At 45.0% G+C, this 11,379-nt stretch overlaps 1 pseudogene; it reads right to left on the bottom strand.

Moving 5' to 3' along the window:
• Positions 1-1,272: 1,272 nt before the first annotated feature.
• LOC123739549 (zinc finger protein 595-like) lies at positions 1,273-3,284 on the bottom strand (annotated as a pseudogene).
• Between the last annotated feature and the right edge of the window lie 8,095 nt (positions 3,285-11,379).

Here is an 11,379-nt window from a genome sequence, read left to right as displayed (position 1 = left end):
CTGTATATACATTTTTAAAATATACGAATACGTGCATTTGACATATTACCTAAAAAATCGTTGTCCATCCGTTTTAGAATATCGATATCAAATTTTAATATCCTTACAATTCCCTGAAAATACCTCTCCAAATCGAATATATTATTTTCACTAACTCACCTTCAGAAAGCTCCATTATGACGGTTTCACAGCTGATCTTTTTAGCTGTCCGGGGGCTTTAGTTGCGCTTTAGCCGGTCGTACAGAATGGCTAGTATCTGTTTCGCCAGCCTCGCTCCGAGGTCGTGTCTCTAACGAGAAATATTCTGTAATGAGCTTACAGAGCGGGGTTGCCGTTTTTTTCGGGCGACATCCTGTATGCAAAAAAAAGGTCACAGGCGGGTGTCTCGACATATTCTGTCTACCAGTACTGCATTTATGCTTCATTGCACCGCTTGGGGGTGTCCGTTGTAAATTTATATCCCGGGGTGGGGGGACCGTTAGTATATGCGCTGATTACAAATGACATATGTTTTAAACCGTAGGAGGTTGCCTAGACCATATATATTCTGCCTGGGCTGTTTGACTTTTTAGCCCCCACATCCTTGGGGGTGAGATAAATACGCATTTGAAAGGCTTGTGCGGTAATAAAATCGAAAGTGCCCAAGCCCAATTGAAGAGATGCACACAATCCTAAACAGGCTCACACACACTTTTTCTGGTTTCAAAAGCCACCCATGCAGAGAGACACACCCCCACCCCCTATTTGTTTTGAAACACACACACACCTACATTCCCGCACACGCACACACCCTTCAGGAATCCTTTTTTCTCCGGGACAGGCTTGTGGATGGCTCGAAAATGCACAGCCCCTTCGTTAAAGGTGAGATACAGCTTTAAAACCATTTATTTAATTCATAATATTTAGTACAGACCTTTTTTAAAACAGCTTGTAATCACTTAAACATTTTTACTGCGCAATATTGAAACATGCAATAATGTTTTTTATGTATAAACAATGTTTGTACAGCAGGTCAGCCACCATTACCGGGCACAGTACTACACTTTTTGATAACCTTTAATATTTCTAACATGTTGTTGTAGGAAAGACTATTCGTATAAAATAAGACCTTGCATTTCTCCGCGACAGACCGGGGCGAGAGAGAAATGACAGATTCCTGTTCGTTAAGGGGTGAGATATAGCATTAATACCCTTTATTTAATTCTAAATCTTTAGTACAGACCTTTTAAAAACATTTTTTTACTGTTCCTTTCGACAGATAAAGGGCCCCGGTTATAGGATTGTCCCTGACCCCGCCCGTCAGTTTCCAATTCCCCCTCGTCAAGACTCCGTAAGTTTTCACTCCAGGGATAGATCAAACGTCTTGTATGTAGACTGTATGTCTTAAGGATAGAAGCGGCCAGCGACGTAATTGTTCACGATTTTGGAAAAGACTGTGCAGCTTATTCATCAGGGTTATGAATATAGGGTAATCCCTCCATTTAAAGCTAAACACAGGCATAAAAAAGTTCACATCCTTGCAGGCTTTGGAAAATACATATGAACTGACAGACTTCGTCGCATTTGTACTATCAAAATGTTCACAGGCTAAAATTGTCACTTTGGAGTCGGGGCTATAAGCCACTGAAGAGATCATTATGGCTTTCAAATCATTGCGCCCGCACACTTGCTCTTCCAGGGCATAGCCTGGCACGGTTGTACCACTCAGGGCCTGTTCAATTTGACAGAGTGCTAGCCGTATCTTAAGCCATTCTCTCATACGCAGTGCAGGAGAAAAACTCCCGGGTTTTGCTTGATAAAGGGAGCTAGGGCCGCTGTCTGTGAAAACCTTCACAGTTGAATCCTCAGGTTGGAATATGTAAGTCATATGGCCATCACCCGTATCCAAAACTGCTTTAAAACATTCCGGTGCCTCACCCAAAAGATCCTTGATGCTTTTATCATTGGGTTCACGACAAGAGGCGCATAGTACCCCGAGAATTGGCCTAGGAGACATTAATTTTCTGTTTAATGTTCAGGGTTTTATTTTTAAAATCTTGTTTAGTGTTCTGGGGCCGCATGTGTCTGGGTCTTATTGATAAGGCGTCTGCCTCCAACACAAAGCCCCCCGGACATTCCTAATTCATAGACAACAACCCTAAGAGCAATAAAATAGGTGGGGTGTGGGGGTCATCCTCTTTGAAATGTTCAAACATAACCCCCCCCCTCCCCCAGCTCAACGAGGTCCCTACACATCAATCATCATGACAACTTCAAAAGAATAGATGCAATATAGATATAAAATAACACACACTAACATGTGACAGAACAGGATGCAACTATATGACCCTAACCACGTGACACCTTCCCCCCAGGATGTCTTGACCGGATGCCCTTATTTGGGCATGTACGGACATAGGGTCATAAATCACGATTTTGACCGATGCTGTCTACTTTATTCTCTCTATTATGTACATTTTGCAATATGAAAAGCATATGATGAACAACAGATGGTTTATACTTCTATCAAATCAATCAAACAAAGCTCATCAGAACCCAATAGACATTTTAAAATATTTAATCTGATATTAGACATGATCATGTCTCAAAATGAAAAAAAAACCCAAAAGTAACCTTATTCTGGTTTCATATATACAATTTGATTTCATGAGGACTAAACAAAAACACTAATTATCAGTCAAAAACACAAGTCAGAACACAGCCTCTCGATTCTCTCATGTGATTTCAGGTTTCCACGATGAGAGCAGTGGTATGTCTTCTCCTCCTGTGTATGTATACTTTCATGCTTATTCAGGTGCCTTAACCAATTAAATCTCTTTCCACACTGGGAGCAGTGGTAGGGTTTATCCTCTCCTGTGTGCGTCCTGTCATGCTTATTCAGGGCTTCTAACTGGGTAAACCGCTTTCCACACAAGGAACATTGGTAGAGCTTTTCCTTTTTTTTGTGTGTGTATTCGCTCATGCGTTTTCAGAGTCCCTAACCACCTAAAACTTTTTCCACAATGGGAACAGGAGTAAGGCTTCTCTCCAGAGTGTATTTGCTTGTGACTTTTCAGGTAATCTAACCGAGTAAAACACTTTCCACACTGGGAACAGTGGTTAGGCTTTTCTCCTGTGTGTGTTCTCTTGTGTGATTTCAGTTGCTGTGATCGGATAAAACTTTTTCCACACTGGGAGCAGTGGTGTCGTCTTGCTGGTTTGGACGTCTCTGGGTCTGGTTCCCCTGAATGACTCTCCCCGCTGTCAGAGTGAGAGTCTGGTCGCTCTCCTGCTAAAGTCAAACAAATGATTTAGTTAAATACTAAACAGAGCCCTGAATAAAACCTCCATGTGATAAACTATCTTCCTATGTGGTTTAATGGGCTGTGTCTGTGCGCCGGGTTCAGTTATTGTTATTTTCTTTTGACCCGCCTAGACGCACTAAGAATATCCCAGGCAAATCATGATCTGTTGAATTGTTTATACTACGTCCCTATTAAACAGCGACTGGACAAACATTATTAGGTTTAACATGTATTTATTTGTATTTCACCATAATTGGTTTTGTTCGGTCCATTATCCTCCTTTTCTAATCCAGTAGAATTTATTTGATATTTAGATTATGGGCCATTAGAACAGAGGGAGCCTTGTGGACGGCCATTAGAACAGAGGGAGCCCTGTGGACAGGCCATGATTTACATTTTACATTTATGTCATTTAGCAGACGCTCTTATCCAGAGCGACTTACAAATTGGTGCATTCACCTTATGCTATCCAGTGGAACAACCACTTTACAATAGTACATCTATATCTTTTTTGGGGGGGAGGGTAGGGGGGGGGGGGTTAGAAGGATTACTATATCCTATCCCAGGTATTCCTTAAAGAGGTGGGGTTTCAGGTGTCTACGGAAGGTGGTGATTGACTCCGCTGTCCTGGCGTCGTGAGGGAGCTTGTTCCACCATTGGGGTGCCAGAGCAGCGAACAGTTTTGACTGGGCTGAGCGGGAACTGTGCTTCCGCAGAGGTAGGGGGGCCAGCAGGCCAGAGGTGGATGAACGCAGTGCCCTTGTTTGGGTGTAGGGCATGATCAGAGCCTGAAGGTACGGAGGTGCCGTTCCCCTCACAGCTCCGTAGGCAAGCACCATGGTCTTGTAGCAGATGCGAGCTTCAACTGGAAGCCAGTGGAGTGTGCGGAGGAGCGGGGTGACGTGAGAGAACTTGGGAAGGTTGAACACCAGACGGGTTGCAGCGTTCTGGATGAGTTGTAGGGGTTTAATGGCACAGGCAGGGAGACCCGCCAACAGGGAGTTGCAGTAATCCAGACGGGAGATGACAAGTGCCTGGATTAGGACCTGCGCCGCTTCCTGTGTAAGGCAGGGTCGTACTCTGCGAATGTTGTATAGCATGAACCTACAGGATCGGGTCACATGTTAGCGGAGAACGACAGGGTAATGTCCAGGGTCACGCCAAGGCTCTTAGCACTCTGGGAGGAGGACACAATGGAGTTGTCAACCGTGATGGCGAGATCATGGAAAGGGCAGTCCTTCCCCGGGAGGAAGAGCAGCTCCGTCTTGCCGAGGTTCAGCTTGAGGTGGTGATCCGTCATCCACACTGATATGTCTGCCAGACATGCAGAGATGCGATTCGCCACCTGGTTATCAGAAGGGGGAAAGGAGAAGATTTATTGTGTGTCGTCTGCGTAGCAATGATAGGACAGACCATGTGAGGATATGACAGAGCCAAGTGACTTGGTGTATAGCGAGAATAGGAGAGGGCCTAGAGCTGAGCCCTGGGGGACACCAGTGGTGAGAGCACGTGGTGCGGAGACGGATTCTCGCCAAGCCATCTGGTAGGAGCGACCTGTCAGGTAGGACGCAATCCAAGAGTGAGCCGCGCCGGAGATACCCAACTCGGAGAGGGTGGAGAGGAGGATCTGATGGTTCACAGTATCAAAGGCAGCAGATAGGTCTAGAAGGATGAGAGCAGAGGAGAGAGAGTTAGCTTTAGCAGTGCGGAGAGCCTCCGTGACACAGAGAAGAGCAGTCTCAGTTGAATGACCAGCCTTGAAACCTGACTGATTTGGATCGAGAAGGTAATTCTGAGAGAGATAGCAGGAGAGCTGGCCAAGGACGGCACGTTCAAGAGTTTTGGAGAGAAAAGAAAGAAGGGATACTGGTCTGTAGTTGTTGACATCGTAGGGATCGAGTGTAGGTTTTTTGAGAAGGGGTGCAACTCTCGCTCTCTTGAAGATGTAAGGGACGTAGCCAGCGGTCAAGGATGAGTTGATGAGCGAGGTGAGGTAAGGGAGAAGGTCTCCAGAAATGGTCTGGAGAAGAGAGGAGGGGATAGGGTCAAGCGGGCAGGTTGTTGGGCGGCCGGCCGTCACAAGATGCAAGATTTCATCTGGAGAGAGAGGGGAGAAAGAGGTCAAAGCATAGGGTAGGGCAATGTGAGCAGGACCAGAGGTGTCGTTTGACTTAACAAACGAGGATCGGATGTCGTCGACCTTCTTTTCAAAATGGTTGACGAAGTCATCCACAGAGAGGGGGGAGGAGGATTCAGGAGGGAGGAGAAGGTGGCAAAGAGCTTCCTAGGGTTAGAGGCAGATGCTTGGAAGTTAGAGTGGTAGAAAGTGGCTTTAGCAGCAGAAACAGAGGAGGAAAATGTAGAGAGGAGGGAGTGAAAAGATTCCAGGTCCGCAGGGAGGCTAGTTTTCCTCCATTTCCGCTCAGCTGCCCGGAGCCCTGTTCTGTGAGCTCGCAATGAGTCGTCAAGCCACGGAGCAGGAGGGGAGGACCGAGCCGGTCGGAGGATAGGGGACATAGAGAGTCAAAGGATGCAGAAAGGGAGGAGGGTTGAGGAGGCAGAATCAGGAGATTGGTTGGAGAAGGATTGAGAAGAGGGAAGAGATGATAGGATGGAAGAGGAGAGAGTAGCAGGAGAGAGAGAGCGAAGGTTGCGACGGCGCAATACCATCTGAGTAGGGGCAGAGTGAGTAGTGTTGGAGGAGAGCGAGAGGGAAAAGGATACAAGGTAGTGATCGGAGACTTGGAGGGGAGTTGCAGTGAGATTAGTAGAAGAACAGCATCTAGTGAAGATGAGGTCAAGCGTATTGCCTGCCTTGTGAGTAGGGGGGGACGGTGAGAGGGTGAGGTCAAAAGAGGAGAGGAGTGGAAAGAAGGAGGCAGAGAGAAATGAGTCAAAGGTAGACGTAGGGAGGTTAAAGTCACCCAGAACTCTGAGGGGTGAGCCATCCTCAGGAAAGGAACTTATCAAGGCGTCAAGCTCATTGATGAACTCTCCAAGGGAACCTGGAGGGCGATAAATGGTAAGGATGTTAAGCTTGAATGGGCTAGTGATTGTGACAGCATGGAATTCAAATGAGGAGATAGACAGATTTGAAAGAGAGACGGTCCACTATGGAGAGATGAGGATTCCAGTGCCACCACCCCGTTCACCAGATGCTCTCGGGGTGTGCGAGAACACGTGGTCGGACGAGGAGAGAGCAGTAGGAGTAGCAGTGTTTTCTGTGGTATTCCATGTTTCCGTCAGCGCCAAGAAGTCGAGGGACTGGAGGGTAGCATAGGCTGAGATGAACTCTGCCTTGTTGGCCGCAGACCGGCAGTTCCAGAGGCTACCAGAGACCTGGAACTCCACGTGGGTCATGCGCGCTGGGACCACCAGGTTAGAGTGGCAGCGGCCACGCGATGTGAAGCGTTTGTATGGCCTGTGCAGAGAGGAGAGAACAGGGATAGACCGACACATAGTTGATAGGCTACAGGAGAGGCTACTCTAATGCAAAGGAGATTGGCATGAAAATTAACTAAACAACTGGGGAAGCGAGAGAGCAGGGCCTCCCTCACTAACAATTCACTGAAACACTAAAACGCTAAAATATAACTTTTCTAGCTACCACTAGAAATTAAAATTGATGTAAACTACAGTGGTTCAATGTTTCCAGGAATAGGCTCAAGCTTAGTTTATTCCGCTAGATAACTTGGTACAGTATTCTTCCGTGAAAACCCACCTAGTGCACCGTGTCCTATGACGCCGTAGCTAACTAGCATGCTAGCATCCTATAACACACGGTTAGCACCAATACTTGGTAACAACAAGCTACCAATGGATCATTCGTGTCCATGTCTAGTTCATAACGGCTCCCATGAGGGCTCCATGTGGACGGTCCATTAGAACAGAGGGAGCCCTGTGGACGGTCCATTAGAACAGAGGGAGCCCTGTGGACGGGCCATTAGAACAGGGGGAGCCCTGTGGACGGGCCATTAGAACAGGGGGAGCCCTGTGGACGGGCCATTAGAACAGGGGGAGCCCTGTGAACGGGCCATTAGAACAGGGGGAGCCCTGTGGACGGGCCATTAGAACAGGGGGAGCCCTGTGGACGGGCCATTAGAACAGGGGGAGCCCTGTGGACGGGCCATTAGAACAGGGGGAGCCCTGTGGACGGGCCATTAGAACAGGGGGAGCCCTGTGGACGGGCCATTAGAACAGGGGGAGCCCTGTGGACGGGCCATTAGAACAGGGGGAGCCCTGTGGACGGGCCATTAGAACTATATCGTAATACCTACTATTACACACGTACTATATAGTAATACCTACTATTACACGTGTACTATATAGTAATACCTACTATTACACATGCACGTTATAGTAATACCTACAATACGTCTGTTTAGACCAAGTCAAAAAAACTAAAACAGAACTGGAGTTCACTCTATCCTTACTAACTCGTCAACATCAAAACAGTTTCTCTGCCGAGAAGCAGAGAAACTGATCAATAATTAAATCTGAGTTAAAATCATTACTCAGACTGAGAGCAGAATTTCTAATTCATAGTGTTGGAATGGGCTAAACTTTGAACATTGAGATATTAAATGAATGATAGGAAATGAAAGAGACTGGGTTATGTTAGAAGTTAATGGTTCTCAAGAAGAAAGAAGGCAGCTTTGGAATGTGTTTGATGGAGGAGAGGGGAGTGATGTGATGATATAGGGAAGACAGATGGATATCTGTGGATTAGGTGAAGGAGGGGTTGAGGTCAGGAGGTGAGGGGTGAGGTCAGGAGGTGAGGGGTGAGGTCAGTTCCCCTTGAGGGAGTAATCAGGGTTGGTATCTGGTTACCTTCTTTCCCGTGGAGCCATAAACTTTGAGGAAGAGTGTATGAAGTAGGATGCATATAAACTGTGAGGAGGAGTGTATGAAGTAGGATTCATATAAACTGTGAGGAGGAGTGAATGAAGTAGGATTCATATAAACTGTGAGGAGGAGGAGTGTATGAAGTAGGATTCATATAAACTGTGATGTCTGAAATGTTTGGGGGTCTGATTTCAGCTGTACAGAACCTTTGGGAAAAATAAACTTGGTTTAAGCTTCTCTAGTGTCCGTGGGTTATTTACTCTGGAAAATAAGAACCTAACACTAGAGTCAGACAGATGGATTATCTGGATGGTAATCAACCCAGCTTCCTGACGATCAGATCCCACCCAGAACCGTGAATTCTCGAGTCGGACCTGATCGGGTCTCGGGTATTCAGGTACAGATGGATCCGTGAAGAGCTTTAGTGTGTAAACCATAGAGGAAAAGGCCAAGCAAGAGGTTCCAAAATAAGGCCAATGTTTATTTTGGACCTAAACTTGTCACCTACCTTCCCGCCTTTGGGACAACAGAGACATATGCCCTTGAATGTTTTGGTACACCTACTGGAGAGCTCTTCTTGGTCTGCACCCATTCAGCATCGTTCACACCCTCTTAAGCCTTAGCCCCACCCATCTCTTTAAGGATTGACATGTGAGGCCATGTGCTAAACAGAGTGAGTAAGATTGCATAGTAAACAACCAAAGATTAAGACAAGTGGTAGACGTAGTAACCTACAATAAGGAAAACTCCAGGTAAAAATACACTTCATCTTGCCCTTGGCCTATATCCTAACCTCTTGACGGTCGCCTAGGATACAGCTACAGCGATTTTTGAAAAAAAATTGTGCCCATTTTAACCTGTTATGGCTAGGGGGCAGTATTTTCACGGCCGGATAAAAAACATACCCCATTTAATCTGATTATTACTCCTGCCCAGAAACTAGAATATGCATATAATTATTAGCTTTGGATAGAAAACACTAAAGTTTCTAAAACTGTTTGAATGGTGTCTGTGTATAACAGAACTCATTTGGCAGGCCAAAACCTGACAAGATTCCTTACAGGAAGTGCCCTGTCTGACCATTTCTTGCCCTTCTTGATTATCTCTATCCATTACAGGGGATCTCTGCTGTTACGCGACACTTCCTACGGCTCCCATGGGCTCTCAGAAGGCGTCAAAAAGCTGAATCGTGGCTTTGCAGGCTCTGGCTGAAAAAAAGTAGCGCGTTTGGGTAGTGGCTGGTCACAGTACTGTGAGACTCAGGCTCGTGCACGAGGGGATCCCATGCTTTTATTTTCTCTCTCTTTGTACGTATACACGCTTTCCCGGTCGGAATATTATCGCTTTTTTACGAGAAAAATGGCATAAAAATTGATTTTAAACAGCGGTTGACATGCTTCGAAGTACGGTAATGGAATATTTAGAAATCTTTTGTCACGAAATGCGTCGTGCTCGTGACCCTTATTTACACTTCGGATAGTGTCTTGAACGCACGAACAAAATGCCGCTATTTGGATATAACAATGGATTATTTTGAACCAAACCAACATTTGTTATTGAAGTAGCAGTCCTGGGAGTGCATTCTGACGAAGAACACCAAAGGTAATCAAACTTTTCTAATAGTAAATCGGAGTTTGGTCAGGGCTAAACTTGCTGGGTGTCTAAATAGCTAGCTGTGATGGCTGGGCTATCTACTCAGAATATTGCAAAATGTGCTTTCACCGAAAAGCTATTTTAAAATCGGACACCTCGATTGCACAAAGGAGTTCTGTATCTATAATTCTTAAAATAATTGTTATGTTTTTTGTGAACGTTTATCGGGAGTAATTTAGTAAATTCACCGGAGGTTTGCGGGGGATATGCTAGTTCTGAACGTCACATGCTAATGTAAAAAGCTGTTTTTTGATATAAATATGAACTTGATTGAACAAAACATGCATGTATTATATAACATAATGTCCTAGGTGTGTCATCTGATGAAGATCATCAAAGGTTAGTGCTGCATTTAGCTGTGGTTTTGTTTTTTGTGACATTATATGCTAGCTTGAAAAATGGGTGTCTGATTATTTCTGGCTGGGTACTCTGCTGACATAATCTAATGTTTTGCTTTCGCTGTAAAGCCTTTTTGAAATCGGACAGTGTGGTTAGATAAAGGAGAGTCTTGTCTTTAAAATGCTGTAAAATAGTCATATGTTTGAAAAAATGGAAGTTTTTGTATTTTTGAGGAATTTGTCATTCGCGCCACGCCTATCATTGGATATTGGAGCAGGTGTTCCGCTAGCGGAACGTCTAGATGTAAGAGGTTAAACAGCCTCCTACTCAAACTCAGAAGCTAGGATATGCATATAATTAATACTTGTGGATAGAAAACACCCTAAAGTTTCTAAAACTGTTTGAATGGTGTCTGTGAGTATAACAGAACTTATATGGCAGTCAAAACCCCGAGACAGATCGTAACAGGAAGTGGAATTCTGAATTGCGGACTCAACTTCATCACTTTGCCTGTAAATCACACAGTGAGCAATGGTTCATTGAGCACTTCCTAATGCTTCCACTAGATGTCCCCAGTCTTTACAAAGTGATTTGAGCCTTCTACTGTGAAAACTGACAGAATGAGAGTCTGTGGAAAGTGGTCACATGAGGAGGGCCATCACCATTATGACGCCGGCGCCCCTGGCTACCCTCCCCTTTCGAAACGTTTAGAAAGACAATGCAACCGTCCCCCTTGAATCTTATTGGAGCTCTGGTTGAAAAAGGCCCTAAAGATTTATGTTATACAACGTTTGACATATTTGAACGAACCTAAAAAAAAAAAAAAAATGCATTTTGTTGAAAGAGGAGTCCCGCGCACGACGGAACTTTTGGTGCAGCCTTCAGAACGCGCTAACAAGAACAAGCTATTGGGACGTAAAGGATTAACTTTTTCGAACGAAAATACATTTGTTGTGGACCTGGGATCCCTGGAAGTGCTTTCTGATGAAGATAATCAAAGGTAAGGGATTATTGACAATAGTATACAAGACTAGATTTGATATGCGATTGTTCCAAGATGGCGCTGACCTGTATTGCTAGCCTATTTTCTGAGTATCGCATCCCCTTTTATCGAAAAGTGTGATTACCCAGTAAAGTTATTTTTAAATCTGGCAATATTACATTTTAAAAATGTTTTCGAATAGTAATTTAGTAAATTGTAGCGCTGTTTCACCAGATGCATTTGAGGGAAAATAGTTAGTCAACGTTACGCGCCGAC

Source organism: Salmo salar, chromosome ssa02 (genome assembly GCF_905237065.1).
Source record: "Salmo salar chromosome ssa02, Ssal_v3.1, whole genome shotgun sequence".
In the NCBI taxonomy this organism is placed as follows: domain Eukaryota; kingdom Metazoa; phylum Chordata; class Actinopteri; order Salmoniformes; family Salmonidae; genus Salmo; species Salmo salar.
Note: the sequence above shows the minus strand (reverse complement) of the source record. Positions and strands in the feature narration are given on the sequence as shown.